Here is a 26490-nt window from a genome sequence, read left to right on the forward strand (position 1 = left end):
ACGGTAGGCTTAGTCAGAAAGTCAAAAGGCATGGGATCCAGGGAAGTTTGGCCAGGTGGATTCAGAATTGGCTTGCCTGCAGAAGGCAGAGGGGGGTGGTGGAGGGAGTACATTCAGATTGGAGGATTGTGACTAGTGGTGTCCCACAAGGATCTGTTCTGGGAACTCTACTTTTCGTGATTTTTATTAACAACCTGGATGAGGGGGTAGAAGGGTGGGTTGGCAAGTTTGCAGACGACACAAAGGTTGGTGGTGTTGTAGATAGTGTCTAGGATTGTCAAAAATTGCAGAGAGACAATGATAGGATGCAGAAGTGGGCTGAGAAGTGGCAGATGGAGTTCAACCCAGAGAAGTGTGAGGTGGTACACTTTGGAAGGACAAACTCCAAGGCAGAGTACAAAGTAAATGGCAGGATACTTGGTAGTGTGGAAGAACAGGGGGATCTCGGGGTACATGTCCACAGATCCCTGAAAGTTGCCTCACAGGTGGATAGGGTAGTTAAGAAAGCTTATGGGGTGTTAGCTTTCATAAGTTGAGGGATAGAGTTTAAGAGTCGTAATGTAATGATGCAACTCTATAAAACTCTGGTGAGGCCACACTTGGAGTACTGTGTCCATTTCTGGTCACTTCACTATAGGAAGGATGTGGAAGCATTGGAAAGGGTACAGAAGAGATTTACCAGGATGCTGCCTGGTTTAGAAAGTATGCATTATGATCAGAGATTAAGGGAGCTAGGGCTTTACTCTTTGGAGAGAAGGAGGATGAGAGGAGACATGATAGAGGTGTACAAGATAATAAGAGGAATAGATAGAGTGGATAGCCAGCGCCTCTTCCCCAGGGCACCACTGCTCAATACAAGAGGACATGGCTTTAAGGTAAGGGGTGGGAAGTTCAAGGGGGATATTAGAGGAAGGTTTTTTACTCAGAGAGTGGTTGGTGCGTGGAATGCACTGCCTGAGTCAGTGGTGGAGGCAGATACACTAGTGAAGTTTAAGAGACTACTAGACAGGTATATGGAGGAATTTAAGGTGGGGGCTTACATGGGAGGCAGGGTTTGAGGGTCGGCACAACATTGCGGGCTGAAGGGCCTGTACTATGCTGTACTATTCTGTATTCCATGTTCTATGGACCCACTTTCAAGGATTCTCCCTCTCTATTGCCCAACGCCAGCCCCCTAGGCCTGAGTCGACATAGTAGTAGTAGTCATCTGAATGCGCCTGATATTTATTGTTTATTTATTATTATTATTTCCTTTTTTGTATTTGCACAGTTCGTTGTCTTTTTGCACGCTGGTTGAACGCCCACATTGGTGCAGTCTTTCATTGATTCTATTAAGGTTATTATTCTACTATGGATGTACTGAGTATGCCCACAAGAAAATGGATCTCAGGGATGTATATGGTAACATATATGCACTTTGATCATAAAGTTACTTTGAACTTTGAGCTCACACTGAGTACAGCCTGCACTGCCGTATTACCCACTCAGTAATAAACACAAATTGCAATATAACTCACACTATAATATAATCCACACAGTGGTGTAAACACACACTGCAGTGTAACCCACACTGAATAATGACCGGCATCGTAATACCATGCATACTGAAGTACAAGCCACTGAAATATGATACACAGCAACATTTAGCCCGTGCCCAAAATGCAACATTTACAGAAAACACATTAAAATCAAATCTGCTTTAAAGATCAATCGTACTAAAATCTAAAGCACACTGAAAAATAACTCATAATGAAATAAAGCACACGGAAATAGAGTCTAACTAACTTAAGATAGAAATATGAGCAATATTGATATGTAAATCACATCAAGACCGAAAGGTCTCTGAAATATAACACACATTGAAGGGAAGTGCATTGGAATGAAACAGCCTGAAATACAGGGTCGCGTTTTGCAGATTTTACCAGCAGGTTCAGAATCAGGTTTGATATCACTAACATATGTTGTAAAATTCATAGTTGTGCAGCAGTAATACTGTACAATTCATAAAAAATCTATAAGAAATGTATGTGTATGATATATATAATATAGGGTCCCTTGAGGTTGTAATCACCGGGGGTGGTAATGGGGATAAGCTCCCACTACTTATTAAATGCTCCCAGTTGTGTGCACCTCAAATAGCCTCTGACAACCAAGTCCAGCTCCTGGCCTTCACGTGTGGCTTAGCTACTAAGCCCGGCAGAACCGTTTCTACTGACAGGAGGAGGGGCAAGGGTGGGTATCTGGCACCTGAAAACCAGTCGCTTCGGGCAGATTGGGGCTCATCAGCCGTGGTTGGCAGTTTGTCTAGGAGAAGGAAAACCCTGATCTCATACCTCCACTACCCGACGGCTGTACCCACTCATGGGGAAGGCTTCGGGAGTAAACCCAGAGGGAAAAATCCAGAGCTGGAGTCTCTAAAGCAGTCCTAAATTGAGTTCAATGCTGACTGGTAACTCCTGTGACACTGCTGGTACCAAACTGTATCGGTCTCTGCCATTCCTTTGGGTTCATCGGATGCGTGGAGAGGGGGAGCTTGCTACATGGGCAACAGCTCGCTCTCCATATCGTCCTGCCCAGGCTGGCATATCTAGACAGCGAGGATGCAACATCCATGGTTCCATGGTCAACCCTGATGGACAGAGGCCTCATATAATATATAAATATAAATATATCTATATATATAAATTATATATTGTATATACATTACATGTATATGAAATAGACAGTGCAAAACGAGAACAAAATTAGTGAGGCAGATCACATGGAACAACTACTATTTCTCAGTGTCAATAATTTTCACGATTCCCATACACCAGTCCTGGCGTGGTTCAGCCTACCCCCCTGTCAGGTAGCCCTATAGGCCAAATTTTTTTTGTTTTTCACACCATTGTCTGTAAAATCCAAAGACTGTTGTTCGTTAAAATCCACCCTGTCTGGCTCCCACAATCATTCCACAGTCGAAGTCACTTTGATCACATTTCTTCCCCATTCTGATGTTTGATCTGAACAACTGAACCTCTTGACCATGTCTGCATGCTTTTAAACATTGGATTGCTGCCTGCTGATTAGATATTTGCATTAACAAGCAAGTGTACCTAATAATCTGGCCGTTGAGTGTCCATTAATAAGCACTAGACCACATACTAATCATTGGGAAACACTGTTTATAGTCACCCTCCAGCATGACAAACAACTATTTACCACAACGCCCTGGTTTTGGTTCTATTGCCAGCTTCTTATCCAAGAATGACAGGTGACTTAATAGAAGTGTATAAGATGATAAGAGGCATAGATCGAGTGGATAGCCAGGGTGGAAATGGCTAGTGCAAGGACACATCATTTTAAGTTGATTGGAGGAAAGCATAGGGGGAATGTCAGAAGTAAGTGTTTTACACAGAGAATGGTGAGCACGTGGAATGTCCTGTCAGGGGTGGTGGTAGGGGCAGGGACATTAGGGCATTTAAGAAACTCTTAGGTAGATATATGGATGAAAGAAAAATGGAGGTCTATGTGGGAGGGAAGAGTTAAATTGATCTTAGAGTAGGTCAAAAGGCCGGCACAACTTAATGGGCTAAAGGGCAGACGCTATGTTATTATGGTCTATGTTCTAAGCTGACACTGCCCTCCTGTTCTGTCAAGTTTCTATTTCATTAGCCTTTAATATGGTATTTTGTCACTTTATTAACAACATATAATCAACATGCACTGTATTGCCTTTATTCATCTTTACTGTTATGTCATCAACAAATACAGTCAAACATAATCTGCTTTTCATAAATCCACACTGAATCTCGCTAATCGCGCAAACCTCTCCTTCATGAAGTGCTTCGAGAGGCCGGTCATAGTGCGCATCAGCTCCAGTCTTCCACGCAACCTCAACCCACAGCAATTTGCCTATGGCTGAAACAGGTCAATGGCAGATGCCACCTCCTTGGCCCTACGCTCATTTCTGGAGCATCTGGACACTAAACACACCTAGGTCAGACTATTGTTTATTCAGTACATCTCTGCCTCCAGTGCTATGATTCCAAGGAACATCTCCCTCTGCAATTGGATCCTTGTCTTCCTGACCAACAAACCACAATCAGTAAGGACAGGCATCATTCCCTCCATCAAGATTACCCACAACACTGGTGCCCCACAAGGCCCCATGCTCAGCTTCCTGCTCTACTCCCTGTGCCTGTGCACTCAATACTGCGTGGCCAGATTCTGCTCTGAGTCCATCTACAAGTTTGCCATAATGGGCTATATCTCAAATAACATAGAACATAGAACCTAGAAATCTACATCACATTACAGGCCCTTCGGCCCACAACGTTGTGCTGACCGTGTAACCTATTCTGGAAACTGCCTAGAATTTCCCTAGCGCAGAGCCCTCTATTTTTCTAAGCTCCATGTACTTATCTAAGAGACTCTTAACAGACCCTATTGTATCCGCTTTCACCGTCACCGGCAGTACATTCCATGCACCCACCACTCTCTGTGTGAAAAACTCAGCCCTGACATCCCCTCAGTACCTGCTTCCAAGCACCTTAAAACTATGACCCCTTGTGTTAGCCATTTCAGCCCTGGGAAGAAGCCTCTGGCTATCCACACAATCAATGCCTCTCATCATCCTGTACACCTCTATCAGGTCATCTCTCATGCTCCGTCGCTCGAGGGAGAAAAGGCCGAGTTCGCTCAACCTATTCTCATATGGCATGCTCCCCAATCCAGGCAATATCCTTGTAAATCTCCTCTGCACCCTTTCTATAGTATCCATAATGATCAGTCAAGGTGCAGGAAAGAGATAGAAAGCTTAGTGACATGGTGCCATGAGAACAACCTTTCCCTCAATGTCAACAAGACAAAAGAGCTGGTCTTTGACTTCAGGAAGGGAGAAGTGGGTGCTCTTGTATATATCAACAGTGCTGAGGCTGAGAGATTCAAGATCCTAGATGTGAACATCACCAGTGACCTCTCCTAGTCCAGCCACAGAGACACCACAGCCAAGAGAGCTCACCAACGCCTCTACTTCCTTAGGAGACTAAACAAAATTCATTAGCTCCCGTCAATCATTGCCAAGTTTTATTGAGACATGAAAGAAAGCATCCCTCCCTGGATGCATAAAGGTTTGGTATGGTAACTGCTCTGCACACAACCACAACAAAAAAACACAGAGAGTCATGGACACAGCTCAGTACATCGTACAAAGCAGCCTTCTCTCCCTGAGTTTTGTCCACACCTCTTACTGCCTCAGTAAAGCAGTCAGAATAATCAAAAACCCTGCTCACCCCGGACATTTCCTCTTCAATCAGACAGAAGATACGAAAACCTGAAATCACGTACCATCTGGGACAACTTCTACCCAGCTATTGAACAGTTCCCTAGAATGAGATGGACTCTTGGCTTCATAGTCTGGCTGGTTATGATCTTACACCTTATTGTTTACCTGTGCTGCACTTTCTCTGTAGCTGTCACACTTTATTCTGCATTGTGTTATTGCTTTACCTTGTCCTACCTCAATGCACTGGGTAATAATCGGATCTGTATGAACAGTATGCAAGACAACCTTTTCTCTGTATCTTGCTGCATGTGACAATAATAAACCAGTTCCAATTACTGATTACTGTTCCTGAAACTTTATTCAACACCGATTTAAAAATTGCTCAGCCTGGAATTACTAGAAAAAAATGCTCTTGTATTCTTCTCGTACCAGGAATGTCACATTTGCCATTTTCCAACCCTCTGGCACCTCCACCGTTTCTGGGGAATATTAGAGGATTATGGCTATCTCCCCTGAAAATTCCCTAAAAGTCCCTGGAAGGTAGAATTTGCCATCATCACCATACAGTGTATTTAGCTCTAAACTTAGAACCGTACAGCAGAGTAAAACACCCTTCGGCCCATCATGCCAAATTAAAACAATCCCACCTGCCTCCTCATGGCCCAGGCTCAGTGGCCACTTTATTAGGTACACCTGTTAACCTGCTCATTCATGCAAATATATTTAAACAGCCAATCATGTGGCAGCAACTCAATGCATAAAAACATGCAAACAAGATCGAGAGGTTCAGTTGTTGTTCAGACCAACGATCAGAAATGTGATCTAAGTCACTTTGACTGTGGGGTGATTGTTGGTGCCAGACAGGGTGGTTTACATAGCTCAGAATCTCCAGGGATTTTCACACACACCAGTGTCTAGAGTTTACAGAGAATGGTGGCAAGAAACAAAGCAATATCCAATGAGTGACAGTTCTGTGGGCAAAAGTGCCTTGTTAATGGCAGAGGTCGGAGAATGGCCAACCTGACAGGAAGGCGACATTAACTCAAATAACCAAGTGGTGTGCAGAAGAGCATCTCTGAATGCACAACATGTCGAACCTGAAAGTGGACAGACTACAGCAGCAGAAGACCACAAACATACACCCAGTGGCCACTCAGATACAGGAGGTACCTAATAAAGTGGTCACGGGATGTATATTCCTCCATTCCCTGTATGCCCATGTATCCAACAAAAGCCTCTTAAACAACCCTCAGCTGATTGTGGTCAGATTTCTGGCTACCTATCCCAACCTTCCATCTCCCATCTTCCACGAGTTGTGAATCCAAGTCAAACTGTTCCTGTGTGTGCTAGCTCAGTCGGCAGAGCATGGGACTCTTAATCCCAGGGTCGTGGGTTCAAGCCCCACGTTGGGCATTCATTTGCCTGGCCTGCTGCATTCACCAGCAACTTTTATGTGTGTTGCTGTGTTTTTATCATTGTTAATAACCCCTTCCGTAGAACCTTAGAATTATATTCTGTCAAATCTCTTAAGAATCATAGTAGATAGAACAGTACAACACAGGAACAGGCCAGTATATCTCCAGCATATCTCTGCTATCAGCTTCCAATATCTCTACCATCTCCGCTGCTACGGATATTTTAACACAGCTGCAGAGCACTCCGGGTGGCAGGGTGGAGATACTGCTCTACCAAAGGAGCTGTGAAGCGCTCTTTCCCTCTGCTAGTCTGCAGGTCACCCTTGGGCAAGGTGTAGCACCCGCTTAGCCCCCCCCCCCCAGTCAGGATCAAGTGAAGCCACGGGAGCAGGTGGTGGATGGCCGTACGAGCAGCCTGTGCATATCACAAGTCCTGGTTATGTGACGTCTCTGAAGAGTATTTATAATGGCTTTGGTCACGCATTTTGCAACGACACTGTCCAGAACAAGGCAATGGTAAACCACTTCTACAGAAAAAACTTGCGAGGAACAATCATGGTTATGGATAGACCATGATCACCCACATCAAACAACAGAGCACTCGATCAGTATTGTAGCCTTACGTGCATCACCTGCTTTGTCTTCAGTGGGTCCCAGTTTACCTTTAATTACCTGCATACTACTTGTACAATAGAAAGAGATTTTAGGGTTTCCCAAGGCAAACTTTTTAGTGAACCTTGAGCAAAGTGTTAAATGCTTACCGCCTGATGCTTCTACGAGCCGCAGTGTATCAGAGATACAAATTGCACCCCATTCCAGCACAGTACCAATTTCCCACTCGGGCCAAACTCTCGACTTGGGTACTTGGTTTTGCACTCAGATGAAAGACATGCGATCACTCACGCTGGAAAATAACAAAATTAAATTTAACACACCATGAAATAAATAGACTGGAATATAAAATTTACTGAAGTCTAACTAGACAGAAATATAATCTACACTAATGATTGACACACACTAGAAATATAATATAATATAATATAATTATTACCACAATAAAATCCATGAAGAAATATAACCCACTCTGATGTATAACACACATTAGAATATAATACGCACTGGAATCTGACACACAATGAAATATAACAATGCTATGGACATTCCAAGCCCGGCTGTGAAAGGAGGAGGGTTGGGATGGCTACAAGAGGGTCTCCAGACGCTGGAAATCCAAAGCAACACACACAAAATTCTGGAGGAATTCAGCAGGTCAGGCAGCATCTATGGAAAGGAATAAACTAGGCAGTCGGCGTTTTGGGCCGAGACCTTTCTTCAGGACTGGAAAGGAAGGGGGAAGATGCCAGAATAAAAAGGTGGGGGGTGGAGGGAAGGGAAGGAGAATAGCTGGAAGGTGATAGGTGAAGCCAGGTGGGTGGGGAAGGTAAAGGGCTGGAGATGAAGGAATCTGACAGGAGAGGAGAGTGGAAGCAAGAGAAGGACGAGGTGATAGGCAGGCGAGGAGAGGTAAAAACACCAAAGTGGAGAACAGAAGTGAGAAGGGGGGAGAGAATTTATTTTACCGGAAGGAGAAATGGATGTTCATGCCATCAGGGTGGAGGTTACCTAGATGGAATATGGGGTGTTACTAGCAACTCCATCCCATAAGAACCCAGAGCTACAGAAACACCAACAGAAGATCCAAGGATCTCATCCCAGGGAGAGGAAGGATACACCGAGAAGATGGGAAAACTTGAAAGACTGACTCGAGACAGAGGACTCCAGCAAGCTCCTATTGGTGGCCTGTGCCACAGTAGAGCTGATGGGCTTAAAATAACAAGAAAGAATATATCCCACTGTTATTTAACCCACACAGGAATATAATACACACAGATGTTTAACTTATGAAGATAGGTTGAGCGAGCTAGGAATTTTTGTCTCATTGGAGTGAAGGGGGATGAGTTGTGACTTAATAGAGGTGTACACAATGATAAGTGGCTTCGATCAAGTGGATAACTAAACACTTTTTCGCAGGGCAGAAATGGCTAATACAAGGGGGCATGATTTTAGGGTATTTGGAGAAAAGTATAGGGGGAATGTCAGGAGTAATTTTTTTTTTTACAGAGAGTGCCTGGAACACACGTTCGTTGGTAGAGGCAGATACACGAGGGACATGCAAAAACACTTACATAGGCACATGGATGATAGAAAAATAGAGAGTTATGTAGGCGGGAATGGTTAGATTGATATTACAGATTAAAAGCATGGCACAACATTGTGGGCCAAAGAGCCTGAACTGTGCTGTAATGTTCTATGTTTTATGTAGAGTATACACATCCAGATATTTAACCCACACAGATATCTACCCACACTGGAATGTACACACACAAATATTTAACCCACACAGATATCTACCCACACTGGAATGTACACACACAAATATTTAACCCACACAGATATCTACCCACACTGGAATGTACACACACAAATATTTAACCCACACAGATATCTACCCACACTGGAACATATACACAGGGATACTTAACCCACACAGATATCTATCCCACACTAGAATATAACACATATTTAAACACAACCTACAGTGAAGTTAGATTCTCATAGCCATGTAATCTACACTAAAGTATAATGTATACTGAAGTATTAGTCACACTGTAGCGTAACACAGAGTGAACAGACTCACACTGTAATATTAGTCACATTGTAATATAATCCACACTGCAATATAAACAACTCTGAAACAGATCTCACATGTTAAAATGCAAAGTACATTGAAACACAAGCCACATGGAAATATATATCATATGTTGAGCTACCATCCGTACCGAAATATAGAAACAACACTGAAATGTAACTAGGGCTCAGAGCTTTCATTGCTTAACCAAACATGTCTAAAGGCCTGCACGAAAAGTGGTATTGTTTTATTCTGTTAAAGCTTTGGAGTGAACCTAGTATGGTCAAGCAACACACATCAAAGTTGCTGGTGAACGCAGCAGGCCAGGCAGCATCTATAGGAAGAGGTACAGTCGACGTTTCAGGCCGAGACCCTTCGTCAGGACGTCCTGACGAAGGGTCTCGGCCTGAAACGTCGACTGTACCTCTTCCTATAGATGCTGCCTGGCCTGCTGCGTTCACCAGCAACTTTGATGTGTGTTGCTTGAATTTCCAGCATCTGCAGAATTCCTAGTATGGTCAAAGTCACTAACGCTAACCGTACAACTCTGGAATGTGGGAGGAAACTGGAGCACCTGGAGGAAACCCACACAGTCATAGGAAGGACGTAGAAACTCCTTACAGACAGTGGTGGGAATGGAACCTTAATTGGTAATTGCTGGCTCTGTAAACTGAAAACGCTGGTCACAACACTACCGTATTAGGCCAGTCATTCTTGAGATCATCCCTGTGAACCCCCTCTGGACCCTCTCCAGGGCCAGCACATCCTCTCTAAGATCTGGGAGGGATCAGCAAGACAGGAATCAATGACTCTGTCTTTTCTACTCACTGCCTCAGAGAAACAGCCGGATAGACAAAGACCACATCCACCCCAGTCATCCTCTCTTCTCTCCTCTCCCATCAGGCAGAATATACAAAAGTCTGGAATTACGTTCTTCCTGTGCTGTGTTGTACTGTTCTATGTTCTCATCCTGTCATTCCAACTATAGAATCCACACCAAATTTCAGACCTTGATTTATCCATCACATGCACATCAGAACATACAGTGAAATGTGCTGTTTGTGTTAACAACCAACGTGCCCAAGGATGTGCTGGGGGCAGCCTGCAAGTGCTGCCGCACACCCTGGCACCAGCATGGCATACAGTACCCGCCGTGCTCAGCAAAACCTGACCACTAACTCCCCCCTCCATCCCCAAAGCCATCCCCGCAACCCTTAAAATGTAAAGAAAAACAACTGAGCTTAAACCAGAACAAGTCAACTGGTTGAAGGTTTCTTGTCTCTGCATTTCCTGTCACTTAGATTCTAACCATTCTCGACACAGTTGAGGCAATGTGGTCAGTTGAACATCACTGACAATTCATCGATTTGCATGATTTGTCTCTGAGAATCGTCACCTTGCTGTGGTGGAGAGGCCTGAGAGTTCTGAGATCTTGAGAGCGATGCTGTCTGGTGCTTAGCCCCCAGCGCTTAACTCTTGGTCGGGTCGCTCATGGTGGCAAGGTCCAGGGAGAGGTTCTAGACAAAGAGTGACCCAACCAAGACCTCAGTGGTGAAGCTGGCAGAAGATGACAACACATCAGAAAGGCAGCAAAGGGTCCCCAGCTGTCTTGCACTGGACCCTGACGCGAATCTGTCGAGGACCTTGTGGTGGCTGCCTGTGCATCAGCCTTCCCACGTTAGACAGTCAGAAACAGGCACCCTCCATTAATGGAATCCACCCTAACATCCCAGATTAAGTCCCATAACAATCAGCAAGAGGTAAAGGGGGCAGGATTGTGCTCTCTACAGCCACTAACAGATAACTCCCACCGTACTCAATTCGCACTACTATCAGCTGTCCATCAGAACCCATTGTATTCAGTTCCCATAATAAACACAAGCAGCTGTGTCCCTAATGAGAAGTTTCAGCTCATTTCACACTGCGTGTCCTGACAGTGTAATGAGGGATATTAAGCAGAAGCATTGTTGCAATGCCTTCGGTCATCTGCACAAGTCCCACTGCACTTCACAGGCAATGGAGCAACTGGCAAAGAGTAATTGGTGCATTAGGGTCACGTGTACTGAGATACAGTGAAAAACCTGTACGAAAATTTCCATACAGACCATTTCAAAGCATACCAAGGTACATAGTGGAAGGAAAAAGCAACGACAGTTCGAAGTTCAAAGTAAATTTTATTATCAAAGTGCATATCACCAGATAGAACCCTGAGATTCTTTTTCCTGTGGGCAATACTCAGCAAATCTATAGAATAGTAACTGTAAACAGGATCAATGAAAGATCAGCCAGAGTGCAAAAGGCAACAAATGCAGATAAACATAAATAGCAATAAATAACCAGAGCATGAAATAACAAGATAGAGAGCCCTTCAAGTGAGATCATTGGTTGTGGGAGCATCTCAACAGATGAGTGCAGTTACCCCCTTTTGTTCAAGAGCCTGATGGTTGAGGGGTAGTAACTGTTCTTGAACCTGGTGGTGTGAGCCCTGAGGCTCTTGTACGTTCTACCTGATGGTAGCAATGAGAACAGAGCATGGCCTGGGTGGTGAGGATCTTTGATGATGGACATTGCTTTTCTACGATAATGTTTCAGGTGGATGTGCTCAATGGTGGGGAGGGCTCTTTCCATGATGTACTGGGCTGAATCCACTACCTTTCGTCGGATTTTCCGCTCAAAGGAATTGGTGTTCTCATACCAGGCTGTAATGTAGCCAGTCAGCACACTGTCCACCACATGTCGATAGAAGTTTGTCAAAGAAGAATATAGTGTTATGGTTACAGTTACAGAGCAAATCTGGAGCTAGAAGTCCTACATTGAGTTCATCGCTGACTGGCAACAGCTACAATGGCGCTGGAGCCAAACCGTATCGGTGTCTTCCATTCCTTTGGCTTCATCAGATGCGTGGAGAGGGGGTCTTGCTACATGGGCAGCAGCTTGTTCTCCATGTCGTACCGCCCAGGACACTAGGCAGCCGGTGTCCAGGACACAGGACACAGGACACAGCCAGGTCGACCCTGTCCGACGGAGGCCTCAACTCAACAGAGAGAGTACAGTGCAGGTAGACAAGGCCACAATGTGAGGGCAAGAGTTCTTACTTATTATACAAGAGTCATAGAGTCAGAGCACAGAAACAGGCCCTTCGACCCATCTGGTCAATGCTGAACTATTATGCTGCCTAGTCCTATCGACCTGTACCTGGACCATAACCCCCCAGGCCCCCCCATCCATGTACCTATCCAAATTTCTCTTAAATGTTGAAATCGAACCCACATCCACCACCTCTGTTGGCAGCTCGTTCCACACTCTCACTACCCTCTGGGTGAAGAAGATCCCCCTCAGATTCTCCCTAAACATTTCACCTTTCACCCTTAATGGCATCTTATAGCAGTGGGACAGAAACTGTCACTGAGCCTGGTGATGCATGTTTTCAATCCTCTGTACCAACTACCCGATGGGGATGAAGAACAGGGCTGGGACGGATCTTTGAATACGTTGGCTGCTTTCCTGAGGCAAAGGGAAGTGTGGACAGAGTCGGTAAGATATAGGAGCAGAACTGGGCCATTTGACCCATCAAGTCTGCTCCACCATTTCATCTGATCCAATTTTCCTCTCAGCCCCAATCTCCTCCCTTCTCCCCATGAACTTTCACACCCTGACTTATCAAGAACCCATCAACCTCCTCCTTAAATACGCCCAGTGACCTGGCCTCCACAGCCGTCTATGGCAATGAATTCCACAGATCTACCCCATCTAGCTAAAGAAATTCCTCCCCGTCTCTGTTCTAAACATTCAACATTCAATAGGCTTCTAAATTACAGCGAGTACAAGCCCAGAGCCTTCAAATGCCCTTCGGTCTGCATGGAGCACGGCAGAAACGTTTTCCTGACTGTTGGGTCTCACTGTAGAGCTCATCTGCCCAGTCCACCAGAGCTGACTTCACATGCTAGGGCGGGCATTCACCTATCTTACTGGGGCACGAGGCCACCGGCTACCCTCACCTGGCAAAAACAATGTATCGGGGTGTGACCACTGTCACTGCAAACAGCTACTTGAAGCCACAAGTGAGAGCTGAGTGTCATTTAAATTAAACAGATTGAATCTTTGTTGAGACTACAGGGGCAGGAATTTCAGAAGAATGTGTTAAGCATTCGGTTTTCATACCTCAGAGGTCAGAATATGCTTTGACAATCCAAAAACATTCTGCTATTAAATTTGCTTATGTCAAGTTTTCCAGAGTTCACTGGTGCATCTTGCTGTTAAGACATGACTGCTTTGGTAACGTTTAGTTTATCTAACAGTCTAAAGCTCAAGGCACTTTCTTCCCGTCAGATTTCTGAACCCTCTGTGAACACATGGACACCACCTCGTTATTCCTTTACTTTGCATTAGACATTTGAAATTCCAGTTGGATTATTATGAAAGAGAGATGAGCTTTATTTGCCACATGTACATCAAAACATACAGTGAAATGCGTCACTTGCGTCAAATCAGTGAGGATCGTGCTGAGCAGCTCCTGTCACCACGCTTCCAGTGTCACAATAGCACGCCCACAACTCACTAACCCCTCACCATACGTCTTTGGACTGTGGCAGGAAACCAGAGCACCCGGAGGAAACCCATGTGGTCACGGGGAGAACGTACAAACTCCTTACAGGCCACACCGCACGCTGTCGGAGCAGTGCTGCCGGGATAATCCAGGATACGACCCACCCAGCCAACACACTTTTCGTCCTTCTTCCCTCCGGGAGAAGGCTCAGGAGCTTGAAGACTCGTACGGCCAGATTTGGGAACAGCTTCTTTCCAACTGTGATAAGACTGCTGAACGGATCCCGACCCGGATCTGGGCCGTACCCTCCAAATATCCGGACCTGCCTCTCGGCTTTTTTGCACTACTTTACTTTCCATTTTTATATTTTCTATTTATGATTTATAATTTCAATTTTTAATATTTACTATCAATTTGTAATCCAGGGAGTGGGAAGCGCAGAATCAAATATCGCTGTGATGATTGTACATTCTAGTATCAATTGTTTGGCGACAATAAAGTATAAAGAATAAAAGTATAAGGTATAAAGTATACTGAGGTATAGTGAAAAGCTTGTCTTGCAGACCATTCATACAGATTAGATCATTACACAGTGCGTTTGAGGTAGAAAAAGGTAAGACAATAACAATGCAGAATAAATCATCAAAAGAATACTCTTAGCAATTCTAAATGGGGGAAAGAGAATTTAGATTGAAAAGTGTAAAACGATTACAATAGAAATAATGAGTGGATCTATAAGGAGACGCTCACGATGAGTTGGCAGTAATTTTATGTCTTTGCACCGTACCTCTGCCACAAAACAGCAAATTTCACATCAGTAACGTCAGGGATAATAAATCTGATTCTGATTCTGAATACATCTTTCACCTCATTAGGACACAGCCTGTTCGGCGGGGAACAGAGTTTAAGATTTGCACTACTCCTTAATAAGAACGAGCTTCCTGATATTGTTCCCACGTAATCTTGTGATGGTGTTGGGTTCACTGTCCGCAAATTCAAAAGAAGACTTTAAGCCCGATCCGATACAGATCCTCTCACAATAGGGAGGTTATACTCTTACCCACCTACTCTCCAAAGACTAGCTTACTTCCTTGTCTAGTCTCTGTGGTGAGGTCAAGCTGCCAATACCAACTGCCTCAGTGGTGCTCCCCTCCCCCCCTCACCAAGGAAGAGATACTTCCAGCTAACAAATTAATTTAAACAGTTTTATTTTATTTTTAATGATATACGTTAAATCTAAACAAATAGTCCTTAACACACATTTAAAACTCAAAGGATTTCACATTTATAGAAGATTTCTAAATTCCAAAAGATTTGTAAATGAGTTGCAGATGATCAAGTCTTCTGTCACAGAAACTGAAGTTTGAGGAATGAAATCTAGTTCTTCTTTCTGTCCACCCCACCTTTCTGTTATTTTCCTTGTCATTCCTAACAATCCCTAATGCTTTCACACATTTATACTGTTTTGCTACTAGTTGATATTATTTGCATGTGATGTTTTCCAGATACTTTTGCTGGGGCAAAGTAATTCACACAGATAGGCTAAAACAGGGGGTTCCACGGACCCCTTGCTTAACAGTATTGCTCCATGGCATCAAAAAAGTTTGGAATGAAAATTCCTGGTCTAAAAGCTTCTGGGGACAGAGATCTCATTCACCCAAAAAAAATAATGCTGTGAGGGCTAACCCTCTGAGTACGTGAATATCCCAACCATTAATAGATCAACTATGCCTGTGACCATGTCTGAGGTGCTAAATGACATAACCCTTTTGTCTTGCATTTGGCTAACTTCACTTTGCAAGCCATATCTCTTGAGCAGCCAACCCCTTGCTGTGGGACAGCACCCTGTGCTCTGTAAACAATGCTATTTGCAAAATTGGGCTTTTAACTTCAAACTGATTGCTGCTTCCGATTTACACTAAGAACTGAAGACTGGTTCTTGTTTACAATAAGAAGCTGAGCAAGAAGTTTAACTTTGTCAAAAATAACTCTGACCCTCTGGAAATATCATGCTGCTGTGTTAGAAGGCTGAGATCAGCAATAAGCCTCTCGGGCCTGGAAAGTGAATATCTATCATAGCCTAGTTTCAACCTTAAGACCACATTTCCGGTACAAACAACAACACTCATAACCATAGAACAGAACAGCACAAGAACAAGCCCTTCAGCCCACGATGTTGTGCCAAACTAATTAAACTGACAATTGTTATGGTTTTGGTATTAGTTTACTATTGTCACATGCACCAAAATGTAGTAAAAAGCTTGTCTTGCATACTGTTCATACAATATATATGTATTAAGTGCTTAGCTAAACTAGTTCTTTCTGTCTCCAATCCCAATTCAATTCAATCTGAATTGAACCCGTGTCTATCACTTTAGCTGGCAGCTCGTTCCACACTTGCACCAGATCCTGCGTGAAGAGGTTGCCCTCCTTACAAAGATCCTGACAGGATCACACTCAACTACCACTCAAGTGAAGACAAAGCAGATGCAATAGCAACATTGTCCTTTAACCCCGCTCACCAGTCTCTGTGGCCCTGGTTGAAATTACCCCCTGCACCTCAGCTCTCTGGTTCCATCACAGCCCTGCGGCATCTCCAGAGGGAGCATTCTTGTGACTGCATATGGTTCAGAAATGGAACGCCACAGACAGACGGCCCAGCGAGTTCTGATGGGGTCGTCCCCCTGAGGCACTCTCAGACAATCATAAACACAAGGATGCTGGAGATCTTGAACGAAATGCTGGGGAACTCAGCATCTACAAAGGGGAATAAACATTGGATATTTTGGGCCGAGACCTTTCATCAGATCTGGAAAGGAAGGGGGTAGAAGCCAGAATATAAAGGTGGGGCCGGGGGGGAGAGGATTATAAACTGGTAGGTTATAGATGAAACCAGCTGAGGAGGAAGGTGGGTGAATGGGCAAGGTGAATGAAGAATCGGAGAATGAAGTGAAAAAGTGGGAGGTGATAGGTGGAAGAGGTAAAGGGCTGACAAAGGGTCTCAGCCTCAAACATTGACTATTTATTCCCCTCCATATATGCTGCCTGACTTGCTGAGATTCCCTCTCAGAAATTCCTCCATACTTCCGTTCCAAATGGATATCCCTCTTTTCTGAGGTTGTATCCTTGAGTCTTAAACTTCCCCACGCAAGGAAACATCCTCTCCACATCCATTCCATTGAAGCCTTTCAACATTCAATAGGATTCAATGAGATCACCACTCATCCTTCTGAATTCCAATGAGTACAGGTCCAGAGCCATCAAGCACTCCTCATATTCCTTGGTGTCCACATTTCCGAGGATCTCACCTGGTCCCTGAACTCCTCCATCCTGATCAAATTCCTTGGTGTCCACATTTCTGAGGATCTCACCTGGTCCCTGAACTCTTCCATCCTGATCTTTATTTCCTGCGGAGCATCAAGAAAGCTCACCTCTGTCCTAGGATACTGACGGACTTTTACTGCTGTACCATTGAGAGCATACTCACCAACCACATCTCAGTGTGGTATGGCAGTTGTCCCGTATCAGACCGCAAAGCACTCCAGTGTGTGGTGAAAACTGCCCAGCGGATCATCGGCACCCAATTGCCCACCATTGAGAACAGCTACCATAAACACTGCCTGGGCATTATCAAGGATGCATCTTACCCAAACCATGGACTTTTTACTCTCCTCCCATCCGGTAGGCGCTACAGGAGCCTCCGCTCCCACACCAGCAGGCACAGGAAGAGCTTCTTCCCTGAGGCTGTGACCCTGCTGAACCTCACATCACAGCACTAAGCAGTATTGCACCCATATTGTACTGTCTCAGTACTTTTATATTTGTGTGCTGTAGCACTTACTTTTTATTCGCAGTTATTTTGTAAATAACGCTATTCTCAGCACTTCTGGTTAGATGCTAACTGCATTTCATTGGCTTTGTATCTATACTCGGCACAATGACAGTAAAGTTGAATCTAATCTAATCTAATCTAATATGATAATCCTTTCAATCCTGGAATCAATTTCGTGAACCTCCATTGTCAGGACATCCTTTCTTAGATATAGAGCCCAAAACTGCTCACAATACTCCAAGTGAGGCCTCACCAGTGCCTTATAAAGCTTCAACATTATATTCTTGCTTTTATGTTCTAGCCCTCTCGAAATGAATGTCAAATTCCCGTTTGCCGTCCTCACCACCGACTCACTCTGCAAGTTAACCTTTTGGGAATCTTGCACAAGGCTCCCATGTCCCTTTGCATGACCATACACTTCCTGACACTGTATTCCATCTGCCACTTCTTTGTCCATTCTCCTAATCTATCTGAGTCCTTCTGTAGGCACTTTGTTTCCTCAAACTACCTGCCACTCCATCTATCTTCGTATCATCTACAAACTTGGCCACAAAGCCATCAATTCTATTAATCCAAATCATTGACATCTACCGTAAAAATAAGTGGTCCCATCACAGACCCCTGTCTAATTGCTCCCCCACCCACCCTTCTCTGCTTTTCTACTCCCCATTCTGGTTTCACTCTCAAACCTTCTCTTCCTCCCCCCTGCCTATCACCTCCCCTTGGTGTTTCCCTTTCTTCCCTGCTCCTCTCCTATCAGATCCCTTCTTCTTCAGACCTTCACCTCTTCCACCTATGTTCCCCCCACCCCATCTTCTTACTTCATCCCCCATCCCCTCCCCAACCACCTCCCCCCTCATCTATCCCCTGCCAGTTTGTACTCCTTCCCCTCCTCCACCTTCTTACTCTCGCTTCTAACCCTCTCCCTTGCAGGTCCTGGCAGGGGAATGGGATCTGAGGTCTCTCCTCAGATGCTGACTGCTTTTGGGTCTTGGATTTATTTCAGATTTCAGTTGTCCTTGATTGACAAGGAAAGAGATTTGAGCGCAGTTGGTCAACATGCACCATGCACCACAGTCATCAACAGAGCCAGTTGGATTAAGATAAATCATCTTAAGGGAAGTCAGGGGAATGTGAGTTGGACAAGTCGTGGTGACATTGTGCCAAGCAACTCCTGACTGAGAGCTGCCTTGTGCACGACAATTGAAGAAGAGGTCAAATGCCTCAGGAAGGAACATAGAAAGTACAGCACAGGAACAAACCTTCCGGCCCACGATACTGTGCCAAACTAATTAAGCTAATCCCTTCTGTCTGCACATGGTCCATATCCCATCACTCCCTGTGTATCCATGTGTCCTTATAAGAGACTCTTAATGCCTTTTTTAATATTTGTCTCCTAACACCAGCGTACTGGAGGAGACCAACATGAACAGCATCTCCACCACGATAAAGCAACACCAATTCCGGTGGACAGGTCATGTCATCCGGATGCCAGACTCACATCTACCCAAACAGATCCTTTACTCCCAATTGGAGGAAGGTCAGTGAGCCCCCGGTGGGCAAAGCAAACGCTTCAAAGCAAACACCAACATCAGCCTGAGGAAATTCAACATGACATCGAAAAACTAGGAAGACATTGCACTCAATAGATTCACCTGGATGAAATCTGTTCAAGAGGGAACTGTGCTACATGAGAGGGATCTCCACAGTGTTGCAGGGAACAGGCGCAGCTACGAAAGGAGAGACTGAACAACCAATAAACCCGATCACTAACCACCGTCACCACTTGCTCGTGTCCACACTGCACCGGAATACGTGGATCCTGGATCGGCCTCGACAGCCACCTGAGGACCCACCAACAGACAACCCGTCAGGGGAACATCGTGATCAAACTACTATCTGCTCCCAACACCATCACTGACAGTGCATTCCAGCCACCCAACAGTATCTGTGCAAAACAACTTGCCCTGCACATCTCCTTTGAGCAAGCTGCATCTCATCTTAAATACACGTCTTCCAGTATTAGACATTTTGAGCCTGGGAAAAAGATCCAGCCTATCTGTGCCCCTCATAATTTTATCAATTTACTTAAGATTTTATAAACTTCTGTCAGGTGCCCCCTCAGCCAGCAGAAGCAATTCTGGTGTGTCCGACCTCTCCTTGTAGCACTTGGCCTCTAATCCTGGCAGCACGGTGGTAAACCTCTATATAAGAAGATCATGGTGTCCTGGGCAAAATGGGAGCTACATCAGGTTCTTTGCAGCAATGAAGGCTAAAGATAAGGTTGCTTCATGGAAGCAGGGAGACGCAGACAGGAATACAAATGTCACGCCCATTGGCAGACAGACCTGTTCTCACACAGAATCAGATTCACATTTATGCCACTAACGTATTCGAGTTTCAAGATTGTTTAATGTCATTTCCGATGGGTGTAAAGAAGAACAAAGTAATTGTTACTCAAGATCTGATGCAGCACAAACAAAAAGCACAATAAGATAAAGAGTAAAGGCATCCGTTAGTCTTGCAAGATCATGGATCTGCGCCTGGAAAGTCTTCACTCTCCAGGGCACAGGCCTGGGCAAGGTTGTATGGAAGACCAGCAGTTGCCCATGCTGCAAATCTCCCTTCTCCACAACTCCGATGTTGTCCAAGGGAAGGGCATTAGGACCCATACAGCTTGGCACCAGTGTCGTCGTAGAGCAATGTGTGATTAAGTGCCTTGCTCAAGGGCACAACACATTGCCTTGGCTGGGGCTCGAACTCATGACCTTCAGGTCACTAGTCCAATGCCTTAACCACTTACTTGGCCACATGCCTACAAGAAGCAATTCTGATGAAGAATACAATAATAATTTTAAAAACACATTAAGTATGAATAGATACAATAGCTTATATACACAGATTAATTAGATCATAAGACCACCAGACATAGGAGCAGAATTAGGCCACTCGGCCCATCGAGTCTGTTTCGCCATTCCATCATGGCTGATTTATTACCCCCCTCAACCCCATTCTCCTGCCTTCTCCCCATAACCATTGACGCCCTGATTAACCAACAGCCTATTGACTTCCACCTTAAATATACCCAATGAGCTGGCCTGCACAGCTGTCCCTAGCAATGAATTCCACAGATTCACTGCCCTCTGGCTAAAGAATTTTTTCCTCATCGCTGTTCTAAATGGACATCCCTCAATTCTGAGGCTGTGCCCTTTGATCCCAGACTCCCCCACTACAGAAAGTATCCTCTCCACATCCACTCCATCTAGCCCTTTCAACATTCAATAGATTTCAATGAGATTTCCCTTCATTCTTCTAAACTCCAGTGAGTACAGGCCCAGAGCCATCAAACACTCCTCATGTGTTAACCCTTCATTCCTGGGATCATTCTTGTGAACCTCCTCTGGACCCTCGTTAATGCCAGCGCATCTTTTCTTAGATAAGTTCAAAGTTCACAGTAAATTTCTTATCAAAGTACATACATGTCACCATACACAACCGAGATTCATTTTCTTGCAGGCATACCTAATAGATAAATCCATAATAGAATAATAACCATAACAGAATCAATGAAAGACCACAGCAGCTTGGGCATTCAACCAGCGTGCAGAAGACAACAAACTGTGCAAATACAAACAGAAAGAAAGAATAATATTGAATAAATAAGCAATAAGCATTGAAAATATGTGATGCAGTATTCTTAAAAATGAGTCCATAGGCTGTGGGTCCAAAACTGCTCACAATACCCTGTGTGTTCTGACCAATGACTTACAAAGTCTCAGCATTACATCCTTGCTTTTGTATTCTAATTATCGCGAAATGAATGCTAACATTGCATTTGCCTTCCTCACCACTGAATCAACCTGCAAATTAGCCTTTAGGGAGTTCTGCACAAGGACTCCAAAGTCCCCTTGCACCTCCGATTTTTGAATTTTCTCCCTATTTATAAAATAGTCCACACCTTTACTCCTTCTGCCAAAGTGCATGACCATGCATTTCCCTCCACTATATTCCATCTGCCACATCTTTGCCCATTCCCCCAATTTGTCCAAGTCTTTCTGCAGACACCCTGCGTCCTCAACACCACCTGCCCCTCCACCTATATTTGTATCATCCACAAAGTTGGCCATAAAGCCATCAATTCCTTCAGCCAAATCACTGACATATAATGTGAAAAGCAGTCCGAACACTGACCCCTGTGGAACACCACCAGTCACCTGTAGCCAACCACAAAAGGTCCCCTTTATTCCCACTCTTTGCCTTCTGCCGATCAGCCAATCTGCTATCCATGCTAGTATCTTTCCTGTAATGCCATAGGCTCTTATCTTGTTAAGCAGCCTCATGCGTGGCACCTTGTCAAAGGTCTTCTGAAAATCCAAGTACACAACATCCACTGTCTCTCCTTTGTCTATCAGTGACATTTGCAATTTTCCAGTCCTCTGGAACAATTCCAGAATCCAGTGATTCTAGAAAGATCATCACTAATGCCTCCACGATCTCTTCAACTCCCTCTTTCAGAACCCTGGGGTGCAGTCCATCTGGTCTAGGTGACTTATCTACCTCCAGGCTCTTCAGCTTCCCGAGCACCTTCTCTTTGGTGATAGCAAATACATTCACTTCTGCCCCCGCTACTCTTGCATTTCTGGCATTCTGCTAGTGCTTACCACAGTGACAGACACAAAATGCTGAAGAACTCAGCAGATCAGGTAACATTTATGGAACTGAATAAACAGACAACAGTTTGGGCTGAAACCTTTCTTTAGGACTGAGAAGGAAGGGGGAAGATGCCAGAATAAAAGGGTGGGAGGGTGAGGGGAAAGAGGCAATTTAGGAGTGGTAAGTGCGCACGCAGGCACATGCCAAAAAAAAAGTGGTAAGTGAAGGCAGGTGCGTGTGAAAGGTCGAGGGTGGAGGGCGAGAAGAAAGAATCGGATAGGAGAGGAGAGTGGACCATAGGGGATAGGGAAGGAGGAGGAAGTAATGAGCAGGTGGGGAGAAGGGCCTCAGCCCAAAACATCAGCTGATTATTCTTTTCCATAGATGCTGCCTGACCTGCTCAATTCTTCTAGTGTTTTGTGTGCATTGCTTTGGATTTCCAGCATCTGCAGATTTTCTCACGTTTGTGAAATAATCATTAAGTTTGTCCACCATTACTACCTCTCCAGCGTCATTTTCCAGCAGTCTGTTACCCACTCTCATATCTCTTTCACTCTTTATATATCTGAAAAAACATTTTGCATCTTCTTTTATATTACTGGTTAGCTTACCTTCCTATTTTATCTTTTCTTTCTTTATGGCTTTTTGTTGCCTTCTTTTGGTTTGTAAAAGCTTCCTAGTGCTCTAGCTACCTTATACGCCCTGACTTATGCTGTCTTTGACTTCACTTGTCACCCATGGTTGCTTCATCCACCCTTTAGAACACATCATCACCTTTAAAATGTATCTATCCTGCACTTTCCAAATTGCTCTCAGAAACTCCAGCCATTCATCTTCTACTGTCAGCCCTGATAATGTCCTCTTCCGATCAATTTTGGCCAGCTCCCCTCTCGTGCCTCTGTAATTCCCTTTACTCTACTATAACACTGATGCATCTGAATTTAGCTTCTCCTTCTCAAACTGCAGAGTGAATTCTATCATCTTATTATCATTGCCTCCTAAGGGTTCCTTTACCCTAAGCTCCCTAATATAATCTAGGTCATTGCATAACACCTAACTCAGAATTGCCACTCCTCTAGTGGGCTCAACCACAAGCTGCTCTAGAAAGCCATCTCACAAGCATTCTACAAACTCCCTCTCTTGATCTTCCCAATCTATTTGCATATTGAAATTCCCCATAACTATCACAACATCATCCTTTTTAACCTACATTTTCTATCCTCATTATAATTTGTAGCCCACCTCCTGGCTACCGTTTGGAGGCCTGTATATAATTCCCATCAGGGTCTTTTTACCTTTGCAGTTTCTTAACTCTACCCACAAGGATTCTACATCTTCCAGTCCTTTGTCACCTCTTTCTAAGGATTTGATTTCATTTTTTACCGGCAGAACTACCTCACCCCTCAGCCTAGCTGCCTGTCCTTTCGATACAATGTGTATCCTTGGATGTAGAGTTCCCAACTATAATCTTCTTTCAGCCACAACTCAGAGATGCTCACAACATCACACATGCCAACTTCTAACTGCATTACAAGATCATCTACTTTATTCCGTGTACAGTGTGCATTCAAATAAAACACCTTCAGTCCTGTATTCATCACCATTTTTCAGTTTGATCCCCTGTTACACTTTAACTCATCCCACTGTCTGTAATTTTGCCCGATCATATACCTGTCCTTCCTCACAGTCTCACTGCACACTGCATTGACTTGTATACCAACTACTCTATCCTCTGCCCGACCACTCTGGTTCCCATACCCCCTGCCAAATTGGTTTAAACTCTTGCCAACAGCTTGAGCAAACCTGCCCAGAAGGACATTGGTCCCCCTCATGTTCACATGTAACTTGTCCTTTTTGTACAGGTCATGCTTTCCCCAGAAGAGATCCCAATGATCTAGGAATTTGAACCCTGCCTCCATTCTTCAGCCACACATACATATGCCTACCTGTATGTCCATAAAGTGAAGCTGGGCACAGGGGTGTCTCTACACAAGGTGACCGACTAGAAATGATAAAGTAGTGGTGGTTGAGGTGTGGAGGGGTGGAGGTGTTGACCAGCCTTACTGCTTGGGAAAAGCAAGTTTTTGAGTCAGCTGGTCCTGGTGTGGATGCTACGTAGTCTCCTCCCTGATGGGAGTGGAACAAACAGTCCATGAGCAGGATGGGCAGGATCCTTCATGATGTTACTGGCCCTTTTCCTGGCACCTTTCTACATGTATGTCCTTGGTGGTGGCTGGGCTGGTGCCAGCGGTGCCTTGGACAGTTTTGGTTGCCTGTTGTAGCACCTTCCCATTCACGACAGTGTAGTTTCCGTACCGAGCAGCGATGCAGCTTGTTCAGATGCTCTCTACTGCACATCTGTAAAATGGTGTGACAACAGGTAGCCAAAACTGTCCGATGTATCCTCGGCAGCAGCCTACCCACCATTAAGGAGGTACGTGGATGTGCAAAGTCCGGCTCTCCTCAGGAGGTAGAGACATTGGTGAGACTTCCTGCTTGTGTAGAATGTGTTCTGGGACATTATGAGCTTGTGAGAGACGTGCACTCCCCAGGAGTTTGACATTAACTTGTCATCCTGTGGCAACAGTACAGTGCAAAATCGTAAAAATCAACATATTACAAAAAATAAATAAATAGTGGGAAAAAAGGAATATTGAGGTAACAGACACAAAACTCAGCATGTCAGGCAGAATCTATGGAAATGAATAAACAGTTAACATTTCAGGATGAGACCCTTCATCAGGACTGGAAAGAAAAGGGGAAACTGCTTGTACTCTCCCTCCCCCAACCTTCTGATTCCAGCTTCTTCCCCCTTTCCTTCCCAGTCCTGATGAAGGGCCTGAAACATCGGCCTGAAACATTGACCCTTTAGATGCTGCCTGACCTGCTGGGTCTCTCCAGCATTTTATATGTGTGTGTGTCACTCTGAATTTCCAGCACCTGCAGAATCTCCTGTGTTTAGAAATAATGAGGTGGTGCTCGTGGGTTTGTGCACTGTTATCAATCAAGGCCAAATGGCATCTTTAAAAAGAAATGAATCAATTATCTGTCAGGGAAGCCCTTTTACAGCATTTCATTTTGTTTTAGGGGAGTTACTGGAAGAACTGGTGGATCAATAGATGGCAAGAGAGGGAATTCATTGTGCATGGCCTTGGGATAGATCATGCCTAAAGGACTGAGTGGCCTTCCTTAGAATGGATTTCTCTCTGCCACGCAATAATGTACTTAATGGATTCCACCTTGATACATACCCATCTGTCAAAGATTTCTGTAACATAGTTTTCTTTATTCCAGTAATAGCACTCCACAACAGCAGCAAGGTGACTGTTGACAAGTCACGGGTCGAATCAAGCATTATCTGTTATCATGATATCCGATTTCCAGGAATAGCTGTCAATCAGCTCAACATACAGATCATGCTTGGTATGGTTTTAAGATCAGGACCTTTGAGTAAATTGATTTCTTTCCTCTTCAATGTTAAATTTATTATCAGAGTACATATATGTCACCATGTACTACCCTGAGATTCATTTTCTTGCGGGCATGCACAGTAACTACAAATAAAACCACAATAGAATCAATAGAAAAATCACATACAGCAAAGGCGGACAAACAGCCAAAGTGTGAGAGGCAGCAAAATGTGCAATCACAAAAAGAGGAGAAAACAAAATAATAATAATGAATAAATAAGCAATAAATATTGAGAACATGTGTTGAACAGTCCTTGAAAGTGAGTCCATAGTTAGTGGGATGAGTGCAGTGAATTCGAGTGAAGTTACCTCCTCTGGTTGAGGAGCCTGACTGTTCCTGAATCTCCTGGTGTAGGACCTAAGGCTGTTGTACTCCTCCCTGATGGCAACAGTGAAAAGAGACCATGGCCTGGGTGGTGGGGGCTGCCAACTACCCTAACCCACCCCCCCCCAGTTCACTCAGATATCTGCTGCTGGCTTCCCATTCCTCTTGCTCAACACAACAACGACGGAGAGTTGGATGGGTTCAGATAGTCACCATCATTTCCCCTGTTGTCCTCTTGCCTTTGCCGTGTTCATAGTCAGCTTGTGGCTCACTAACAAACTGCCTGACTCACGTCGG

At 44.5% G+C, this 26490-nt stretch overlaps 1 protein-coding gene across 3 annotated transcripts in view; it reads right to left on the reverse strand.

The window, feature by feature from the left end:
* scn5lab (sodium channel, voltage gated, type V-like, alpha b) overlaps positions 1–26490 on the reverse strand; it is a 489515-nt gene that overhangs the window by 367348 nt on the left and 95677 nt on the right. For all 3 annotated transcript variants that reach the window (XM_063044491.1, XM_063044492.1, XM_063044490.1), the window contains exon 2: positions 7443–7585. The gene's annotated coding sequence lies outside the window, so the exon portion shown is untranslated. The remainder of the gene's footprint in view (positions 1–7442; positions 7586–26490) is intronic.

The sequence above is a fragment of the Mobula hypostoma genome, chromosome 3, assembly GCF_963921235.1.
Source record: "Mobula hypostoma chromosome 3, sMobHyp1.1, whole genome shotgun sequence".
Taxonomy (NCBI): domain Eukaryota; kingdom Metazoa; phylum Chordata; class Chondrichthyes; order Myliobatiformes; family Myliobatidae; genus Mobula; species Mobula hypostoma.